Source organism: Cervus elaphus, chromosome 29 (genome assembly GCF_910594005.1).
Source record: "Cervus elaphus chromosome 29, mCerEla1.1, whole genome shotgun sequence".
NCBI lineage: Eukaryota > Metazoa > Chordata > Mammalia > Artiodactyla > Cervidae > Cervus > Cervus elaphus.
The window spans coordinates 46,833,987-46,845,040 of NC_057843.1; the positions used below are offsets into that span (position 1 = coordinate 46,833,987).

Sequence of the window (11,054 nt, forward strand, 5' to 3'; positions counted from 1 at the left end):
GAAAGACCCTTTGGACTAAAAGATTTAGTGAGGCCAATGTATCTTTAACAAACTAGCAGAGGCAAGGACTCCCGAGTCCCTTGCTTCTTGAGTAGTTTGTAGATTAGAAACAGCACACTGATTAGATCTTTTGCACACACCAGTTCTCTTTTTTAGTTGTCTGGCTTTGCTTGTACTCTTAGCTGAAGAACAGAGAATGGCTATGATCTTGACCTAATGTAGGCTCTAATCTTTCAAAGCTCTCTGTATGTTACTTGACCTTTCTCCTGACCCTGAAGTTAGATATAAATTCCAAGATCTCACTGCATATCTTTTAAAATTATTTTGTAAACAATAAGTAAGATCACATTTAGGAGGTTTGTCTACATTTATCTGTTTAAACTTTCAAAATGCTCAATGGTGCAAACATTTTTTATCTCATAGAATTCTCTGTAACGCCAAAGGGTCTTGGTTGTCTTAGCGAAATGTCATTCACTGCTTTTCAGGAGAAAACCTGAGTTTACACTTTGGATGTGTCCTCTGGATTTGGATTCCTGACATTGAAAAGGTTTAACATGCACTATCAGTGACAGTCGTTTGGAAAACAGTCAGACACAAAACCATTCTCAAGGATTTCTTCCTTTAATTTCTAAAATACCTTTTGACCACTGGAAAAAGGGTTGATCTTTCCCTTTTGTTTCTTTTGGTATGCTCACAGTGATATAGAGAAGGAGAGAAAGCATTGCACTCAGAGTTTTCTTTTTTCTTTTTTTTCTTCTATATGAAAGACTTCATTGTTCCACCTCCACAGTTGACTGCAGGCCCTGGAGAAAGTAGCAAAAGATCAAGAAACAGAGAATGATTAGTGACGTATTTTCAGAGTGGCAGGCTCCAGCTGAATAGAAATATGCTGATTTGAGAAAAGAGGACCCCTTTTATAGTTTAACAGTTTAATGGGGCTTGCTTTATCATTAGTTCCTTCAGTACTGCTTGTACTTGATTTCATCAGAAAGAAGCCTTTAGACTGACATTGCAAACTCACAACACAGTAGTCAGTTGTGAGCTTTGATTAGATTTAATTAGCGTAAGTAGAAAATGTATCAGTATTTTTTTAAATCTCTTTCCCTACCCAATCCCCTCTCTACCTTTTTATTTCTGGAACTTTTTTCTCAGGGAAATGTTTTTGCTTTTGCCCCTTTCCTTGTTTCTTAGTCCAGAGATTAAAATGTAAATATAGACACATGAAAGGAAGGGAGAGTATGGACCTAGATACTGAATTGTTTGTTTTTCTTCTTCTTAAAATACATGCAATCTGTGCTGTTGGCTGCTTCTATATAGCTGTATATTGACAAGGTTACCCAAATTAGAAATTTCCAATGCATGATTATGACCATAAGTCTTCAAAGAGCCTTGTGTTGTGTGCTTGTTCTTAGTTGCTCAGTCGTGTCTGACTCTTTGCGACCTCATGGACTGTAGCCCACCAGGCTCCTCTGTTCATGGGATTCTCCAGGCAAGAATACTAGAGTGGGTAGCCATTCCCTTCTCCAGGGGATCTTCCTGACCCAGGGATCAGACCTCAGTCTTCTGCATTGCAGGTGGATTCTTTACTATCTGACCATCTGAGCCACCAGGGAAGCCCTGCAGAGAGCCTTAATTGGAAAGAAAAACAGGCATGATAGAGCCAGTGGTGATGGTAGTTGTGGTTGTGTAGTGCCTAAGAAACGGAGAAGGCAATGGCACCCCACTCCAGTACTCTTGCCTGGAAAACCCCATGGACGGAGGAGCCTGGTAGGCTGCAGTCCATGGGGTTGCTAGGAGTTGGACACGACTGAGCCACTTCACTTTCACTTTTCACTTTCATGCATTGGAGAAGGAAATGGCAACCCACTCCAGTGTCCTTGCCTGGAGAATCCCAGGGACGGGGGAGCCTGGTGGGCTGCCGTCTATGGGTTTGCACAGAGTCGGACACGACTGAAGCGACTTAGCAGCAACAGTGCCTAAGAAAAACTATTAGTGGATTAATTCACTAGCGTCCTTTGTGTTATACCATTGTGAAGTACAAAATTTTATTTATTTAAATAAAACTAGTGTCATCTTAAGACCCTATAATTACACACATTTTAAACATCCAAATTTAATGGCAGAAATCCAATTGAAATTATTGCTGAGGATTTTCTCTGAAGTTTCTGGATTGGGTAACTGGAGAGAGAAAGAACACATGAAAACAGTTTGGGGAGTAAAGGAGATCAGATGTTCAGTTTTTGATAAGATAAACTTGAAGTGTTAAAATAAAGCTATTCGTGGAAGTTTGACATGACTCATTTGCTAGTGCGAGGACTGTGCATTCATGAATCTTCCTGACCCAGGGATCAAACGCTCAATTGGTGTGCCTGTGAGCTCAGTCTTGTTCAACTATTTGCAACCCTATGGAGTGTAGCCTGCCAGGCTCCTCTGTCCATGGTATTTTCCAGGCAAGAATATGAGTAAGTTTCCATTTCCTACTCCAGGGGATCTTCCCGACCCAGGGATTGAGCCCTCATTTTTTGTGTCTCTTGCATTGGCAAGAGTGCCAATGCCATTTTACCACTGTCCCACCTGGGAAGCCTGTGAGGATCCATAGGTTTGAAAGTCCTTAACATGTTATAGTCAAGACTCTGAGAGGGAAGGAAATTAATTGGGAGAGAAGATGACTAGGAAGAACAATCGGCTGTGTCTGGAAACCTGGGAAATTCCATATTTAATAATAAAATGAAGGAAAAATAAATATGAGGAAACAGAGAAAACCAGATATTTGAAAAGAACCAGTGGAGTGCAGCATCATGGAAGCTCTGAGTAACTATTTAAACTTTCACTTAGAACAGTTATCTCGGTGACTGCCAATCCGATCCTTGGAAGGAGCTGAAATCCTTGGAGGATTTCTAGCAAGAAGGGAGTAGCGATGCTCCCCAACAGGTGACTTTAAGCACCCCTCATTCATCTTTATGGGAAGTAATCATGAAACTTAGAGAAACTTAAAAGTAGCTCATTATTGCCAGAAATCTGAGGCCTGAGTTGCAGGTGGAGTTAATAAGCATACACATTTATTTATGTCAATTTTTGTAGATATTTTTCTAGCAGAAAAAAATAAGAAGAAATAAATAGAATATGGAAAATGGTTTTAATTCCCTAGCTCCTTTTTTAGATTTCATTAAATTGTATTTTAACCTATTTTTATAAATACACATGAGCTGTCCCTGACCTGGGTAGAGTGGCACCTGGTTGGTGGCGGCTGTCTCATATCAGTGAGGGACAAAACAACTCCTTGTTTATCCCAGCTTGGCTTTTGCTCTGTGCCCATGCCTGGTTCATGCCCTGGACACATGGAAAAAAATAAAAATAAAAAAATAAAAAAAATAAATACACATGAGCACACATCACCTAAGCCTTATACTTTTTGCAATGCAAATATTACAATTTCTGATCTTTTTCTATGGTAGATATTTTTGATAGCATTATAGGAGAACTGAGTACTTACCAATGACCTTAGGCATCTTGGCCGAGTGTCTGGATAAGTCGGGTGCAAGTTTGGTTTCTTATTTATTCAGTCTTTCTAGTGTTTCAGTTGCTTTTTTCCCCTTCTGAGTTATTTTCTAATCCCTGACCAATGCCCAAATGTGAGTGCTTGTGAATTCAATGGGTTATAAGAAAAAATTGGTTCTCAGTTCAGTTCAGTCACTCAGTCGTGTCCGACTCTTTGCGACCCCATGAATCGCAGTATGCCAGGCCTCCCTGTCCATCACCAACTCCCAGAGTTTACTCAAACTCATGTCCATCGAGTTGGTGATGCCATCCAGCCGTTTCATCCTCTGTCATCCCCTTCTCCTCCTGCCCCCAATCCCTCCGAGCATCAGGGTCTTTTCCAATGAGTCAACTCTTCGCATGAGGTGGCCAAAGTATTGGAGTTTCAGCTTCAGCATCAGTCCTTCCAATGAACACCCAGGACTGATCTCCTTTAGGATGGATTGGTTGCATCTCCTTGCAGTCCGAGGGACTCATGACAAACCCCCCCCCCAAAAAAAAAAATAAAATAAAATAAAACTCCTTCCAAGAGATGAGAAAGAAAAAAAAAAAAAAAGAGTCCTCTCCAACACCACAGTTCAAAAGCATCAATTCTTCTGCACTCAGCTTTCTTTATAGTCCAACTCTCACATCCATACATGACCACCGGAAAAACCATAGCCTTGACTAGATGGACCTTTGTTGACAAAGTAATGTCTCTGCTTTTTAATATGCTATCTAGGTTGGTCATAACTTTCCTTCCAAGAAGTAAGCATCTTTTAATTTCATTGCTATAATCACCATCTGCAGTGATTTTGGAGCCCCCCAAAATAAAGTCAGCCACTGTTTCCACTGTTTCCCCATCTATTTCCCATGAAGTGATGGGACCAGATGCAATTTGTTATTGAAATATCATATTTTAAAAAACACTAGCATATTTTTAATTGAAAACCTCAAGGTTAAACATCGCTAACTTTTTAGGTAATAAAGGTGTTAGTCTCAGGTGAGAGAATTACTTCTTTGTACTCTATTTGAAAAACAGGACTAGAGAAAAGAGGAATTTCGGTCATTTTCAGTAACTTTATCAAGTAGTGACAAAATGGAGCACTCTGGTGTGGAAAGGGACACTGAACAGAAATATCAAATCTGTTTCTCTTCCTAATGATGAACTGATTTTGTGAAGATACCGAACTCTTGGAGTCTGGATTTTCTCAGCTGTTAAATGATTGGATTATGGTAGTTATTTTTCTTATTTTTCCTTTCAGTTCCCATGTTTGCGATTCTGAATAAATTTCGTCACTTGACATCAATAGTTTATATCATACATGCTCAGTTATTCAATGTCCATTTAACTGACTCCCTAGAGTAATCATACTCTATTTCCTCAATAAAACATGCTGGACAATGCCCATTGCAGAGCAGTACTGACAGTCAGAAGACTCTTCTAGTACAGTCACGCATTTCTGCCCCCATCAGTTGAGTTTTATGTTTACCAAGAGTCAGCTGCATTTGTTCCCAAATCTGTTTGTGTCAGTTGTGTTCATTATTGATATTATATATTTTATTAAGTAGTATGAAAACCAAGGAAATATAAATGTGAAAAAGAAGAGGATTTTTTCCATGAGAACCAAAGGCTTTGGAGAGAATCTATTGGATGTGGAAAGACATTGTAAAATATTAAAAAAAATCATAAATATCTGGAAGAGTCAAATTTTTTATTTCTTCACAGCTGAACTACAATCACTGGGAATGCTGTATCTCCCTTGGCTGCTGGCCCCACTCCCTTACCTCCTAGGTCTTTGCTTAAGTCTTACTTTCCCAGTGAGACTGACCCTGACCACCCCTCTCATCTCCCCCACTGTCAAGCAGACATCAGTATTTGTGGCAGATGTGTCCAAGTGAAGTGGTCCCTCTGTGTAAAGCTTACTTTCCTTTTTGTTTTATAAAACTTACTTAATCATCATGATTATTTTTGATTCTGTTTTTCTGCTGAAATGTAAGTTCTATGAGGGCAGAGATCTTTATAATTTTGTTTACTTATGTATCCCAATTGTCTTGCATGGTGCTTGTCACACGGTCTGAGCTCTTAAATATTGGCTCAATGAATGAATGAACAAAGGCGTGGAAGAACCAGGACTGGCCCAAGTACAGTCCAAGTTTTCTCTGCCAAGGGCAAAGCAAATGACAAAACTATGAGTCTCTGGGAATTTATTGAGGAAAGCAAAGATCTTTTTAGGCTGGAATAGCTCTCTGATTTTAGTTACAGTTTGCGAATCTCCCTTTCCTCTAACTCCTACTGCTTTCTCAACTTTATTGCCTTAAATTCAGGTTTGCTCAGGCAAAGAAAGTCAGAGAACTGTGGCTAAGACCCAGATGATCCAGATAATAAATATGTCTTTGCTTCAATTTTGTGACATATGGGCAAATAGCCATTAAAGCCTTTTCGCCTCTTTTCCTTCATTACTTGTCTCTAGTTTGGTTTAATGATTACCTAGTGATTCAGCAGTTATGACCTTTCTTGTTAACTATTGCAGTTTATGACCGTCCCATACTGCATCCACTTTTTATATTGAGGATTTATAAATTCTGTTTCTTCCTTTTTTGCCAAATTGCAGTTTAAATGTTTCCAGTTTCCGCAGCTTTTTCTGTATAAAATGATAATTTTATCACAATAGTAATTATAAAATCATCTATTGAGCGTGTACTATCTGCCAAGTTCTGATTTAGGAGCTTCAGATATATTTTCACTAATCTTCACACCAACCTTGCAGGGGGAATTTTTGAATTTAGCAAATTTACTCTGTGCTTCTCTGCCTTTCTGTTTCCTTCTGACTGGCCCAATTAGAATCATCAGAAACCCAAGTTCTCAGATTTCTGGATCCCACTCCAAAAGACCTACAATCAAGATTTTCACCAACTTCCAGGGTGAAACTTTGGAATACTCAAATTTGAGCACCAATAATTGGGTGCTTATTGAGGTAGAATAGATCTTGGAGTACACTGAGAAGTGGACTCTAAGTTAGTCATCACTGTGCAGTTTTTTAATTATTATAATGAAGGTTAACCCTCTTCCTGGCAAGTCACACTTTGCTTTTCCTGTTCTTATGGCATTTGACATATATATTATCACAAGAATGAAAACAAACGAGAACCACCTAGAAGTTTCTAGCCAGCAAATATTGTTTAAGATCACCTTTGTTCTTTTGTAGTCTAGATTGTGCCTTTTGACTCTATAAATTAATTTTTTTTGGTAAGAAATAAGGGACCAACTCATTTGGTCAGTGCACCTGGGAACAAAAAGTAAAGAGGATGTCTGAAAAAGTAAAGACAATTATCTGATTATGCATCAATAAAATGACTGGTTTTCTCTAATTTTCTTACTTATTCAGGTAAAAGAAAATAAAATTCTATAGACTCTTATCACTGTAGTCAGATCAGATAGGGGAAGTGAAGCAGATGCGGGATTGGCAAGCTAGGGCCCACCAGCCAAATTCTTTCTGCTATTTATTTTCATATATGAAATTTTGTTGGATCACAGCCAAGCACCTTCTTTTACATACTTTCTATGGCTGCTTTCATGCTGCATTGGCAGAACTCAATAAATTGCAGCAACAAGTTTGGGCAACAAAGCCCTTTATCTAGTCCTTTACATGGAGAAGGAAATGGCAACCCACTCTAGTACTCGCCTGGAGAATCCCATGGATGTAGGAGCCGGGCAGGCTACAGTCCATGGGGTCGCTAAGAGTTGGACATGACTGAGCGACTTCACTTTCACTCTTCACTTTCATGCATTGGAGAAGGAAATGGCAAACCCACTCCAGTATTCTTGCCTGGAGAATCCCAGGGACAGAGAAGCCTGGTGGGCAGCCGTCTATGGGATTGCACAGAGTTGGACACAACTGAAGTGACTTAGCATCAGCAGCAGCAGCAGTCCTTCACAGGAAGAGTTTCTGGTCTGTGGTATAGATTATTTAGCAAATTATTCACTTTGCTTCTAAATTACTCCAAGATTTTATATCTAATTTTAAAGTGGTAAGATAATGCAATCTCAATAAGTATCTATGAAATGAATGATGATATTTTTCAGTCATACTTTACACAAAAAACAACTTAACTCAAGAACCTCAAGTCACTGGAAGTGTTAGTAATTGTTTACCTGTAGCCTCACTCTTAGAGTTTCTCCATGGCCTATAAAGCACTCAATTCATTTACTCTAAAGAAGAGAGGAGACAAGTTTTTATGCAGAGACATTCATTTCAAAGTGGACACACTTATCAGAGTGTGAACAAGACCATTTATTTGCATATGGAAAAATAATTATAATTTATAGCTTCACATTTATAGAGAAAATAAATTGCACTTTACTGATAATTAATATACAGACTGGTGCTAGTCCTTACACAAATGTACTGTCAGAAAGGCATCTGAGTTTCTTAAGGGAAGAATAGCACTTATCCAATCCCAAAGGACTAGCAGTGAGCTTCTCTGTTGCTTGATTTCAGTGTATTGACATACAGTGAAGTGTATATGTACCTGGTTAGGTGGATTTAGGGATTTCATTATCTACTGCACAAACAACTTCCCTGCTGGCTCAGATGGTAAAGAATCTGTCTGCAGTGCAGGAGACCCAGGTTTGATCCTTGCATTGGGACATCTCCTAGAGAAGAGAATGGCAACTCACTCTAGTATTCTTGCTAGAGAATTCCATGGACAGAGGAACCTGGCGGGCTACAGTCCAGGGGGTTGCAGAGTCAGACCTGACTGAGCAACTTTCATTTCACTTCAGTTCACTGCACAAAAATGGACAAACAGATAAAAATATTTCTGTAAAAATGTCTGAGATTAAAAATAATAATTCGTGCACTGCTTAATAGTATTAAAAATGGCAAAGTTGACATTTCTCTTAACCCTGTACAACCCCAATTCTCTGGCAAAGAAGTAAAATATAAATTTATAAATTCTGATGAATTTTGAAATGATCAAGAATATGAAATTTGGATTTACTTCCTCCATCATTATAGACCTTACTCTAAGTGAATACTGTGTCAAATTTAAACAAACATTTTGCATAGTTGGTGGATTGGATTAAAAAAAAAGTGCCATGATTTAATTGGCAAGATGATGAGGACATTTCTTTTCACATTTCACATTTATAGAGAAAAGAAATAACACTTTACTGATAATTAATATACAGACTGGTGCTAGTCCTTGCACAAATGTACTGGCATGTACTTGTACTGTATGATATGATGTACTTGTATCATTAGGAATAACTTTTCAGTCATGACAGTCATTAAAATCAAGTACAGAAATAATGAGTAAATAATGAAGTTGTATTGAATCACAGATATTAGGGCAAGATTTTAAAAAATAAGTTCAGTTCAATTCAGTCGCTCAGTTATGTCCAACTCTTTGTCACCCCATGGACTACAGCATGCCAGGCTTCCCTGTCCATCACCAACTCCTGGAGCTTGCTCAAACTCATGTCCTTTGAGTCTGTGATGCCATCCAATCATATCATCCTCTATCGTCCCCTCCTCCTCCCGCCTTCAATCTTTCCCAGAATCAGGGTCTTTCATTACAATGAATCAGTTCTTCGCATCAGGTGGCCAAAGTATTGGAGTTTCAGCTTCAGCATCAGTCCTTCCAATGAATATTCAGGACTGATTTCCTTTAGGATGGATTTGTTGGATTTTCTTGCAGTCTAAGGGACTCTCAAGAGTCTTCTCCAACACCACAGTTCAAAAGCATCAATTCTTCAGTGCTCAGCTTTCTTTGCAGTCCAACTGTCACATCCATACATGACTACTGGAAAAACCAAAGCTTTGACTAGATGGACCTTTGTTGGCAAAGTAATGTCTCTGATTTTTAATATGCTGTCTAGGTTGGTCATAGTTTTTCTTCTCAGGGGCAAGCGTCTTTTAATTTCATGGTTGCAGTCACCATCTGCAGTGATTTTGGAGCCCCCCGAAATAAAGTCTCTTGTTGTTTCTATTGTATCCCCATCTATTTGCCATGAAGTGATGGGACCAGATGCCATGATCTTAATTTTTTGAATGTTGAGTTTTAAGCCAGTTTTTTCACTCTCCTCTTTCACTTTCATCAAGAGGACCTTTAGTTCCTCTTCACTTTCTGCCATAAGGGTGGTGTCATCTGCATATCTGAGGTTATTGATATTTCTCCTGGCAATCTTGATTCCAGCTTGTGCTTCATCCAGCCTGGCATTTCTCATGATGTACTCTGCATAGAAGTTAAATAAGCAGGGTGACAATATGCAGCCTTGATGTACTTCTTTCCCGATTTGGAACCAGTCTGTTGTTCCATGTCCGGTTCTAACTGTTGCTTCTTGACCTACATACAGATTCCTCAGAAAGCAGGTCAAGTATATCACATTATTTAAATAATTTTTAGTAATACCAATGATTTTTGAAGTGTGAATATATTTTCTTATAAATTAATAAAATAAAATATTATTTATTTTACCTTTATCATATTTTTAAAATTTCTATTTTATGTATGGTGTATAATATGTTAGTATAATAGTGCATGCATATAATTTTTCTATATTTGTATATTTAAGAATATTCCTTTGATATACACACATACACATCAAAGATATATACTTAAGTGTTTTATTCATAGGTGCATGGGATTAAAAAGTTTAGAAGCCACTGATTTAGACAATGATATATGAGTTCAGCCTTCTTACTGTGTATCTTGGGTTTCATCTCTGCCTGACCTCACCTCTCAACTTGCTGAAGGCTTGGTAAAGTGAAACAAATTGCAATAACTCCTCTGTATGCACCTCTGTATAAATATTTATTCCACGTTGTTACATACTTGCTTGCAAATTCTGCATTTTTCTGCACTAGTGTTGTCTTCCATTAGTTCTAGCTATTTAAAATACTAATGATATTAATGAGTAAATTTTCTTTTTGTAAAACCTTCCATAGTCAGTAAGCTAACTGACATCCCTGAAACTATTTGCTTTTGTTACCAGAGAAATTATTGCATGATTACAGGTTTCACTGAATCTTATTTATTCTTATCTAAAAAATGGGTGTACTTTGTAGATGCTGGGTATGTTTGGAGATGGTACAGTTTTTCTGGGGTTAAGAGGGTTTTGATGATACTGACCTTGTTCATTTTGTGTCAAAACAATAAATCACTTTCCTTAGGAAAAATTTTGCCTCAGTAATTTAAATTCATTTGATATTTGTTGATATATAAAGAACCCACTTTCATACCACAAATTGTTCTAAATGAGATACCTCCTCTATGTCTTTTCTGACCAAGACAAATCTATAATTTCATATCTCAATGGTTATGTTCATTTAAAAATTTTTCCATCTGGGGATAACTGTGGTCTGTAAAACTGTACCACTGACATTAAACCCTATCTTTTTAAAAAATTTACTTTTTAATTTTACATTGGAGTATGGTTAATTTACAATGTTGTGTTACTTTCAAGTGTACAACAAAGTGATTCAGTTATACTTATGCATATTTCCTTTCTTTCTCAGATTATTTTCCCATAT

General features: G+C 37.8%; 1 non-coding gene across 1 annotated transcript; it reads left to right on the forward strand.

The window, feature by feature from the left end:
- The first annotated feature begins 3,207 nt into the window (after positions 1-3,207).
- LOC122686364 lies at positions 3,208-3,342 on the forward strand. Its single transcript, XR_006338733.1, has one exon. It is a non-coding gene; the product is annotated as a small nucleolar RNA SNORA48 (small nucleolar RNA).
- The last annotated feature ends 7,712 nt before the right edge of the window (positions 3,343-11,054 follow it).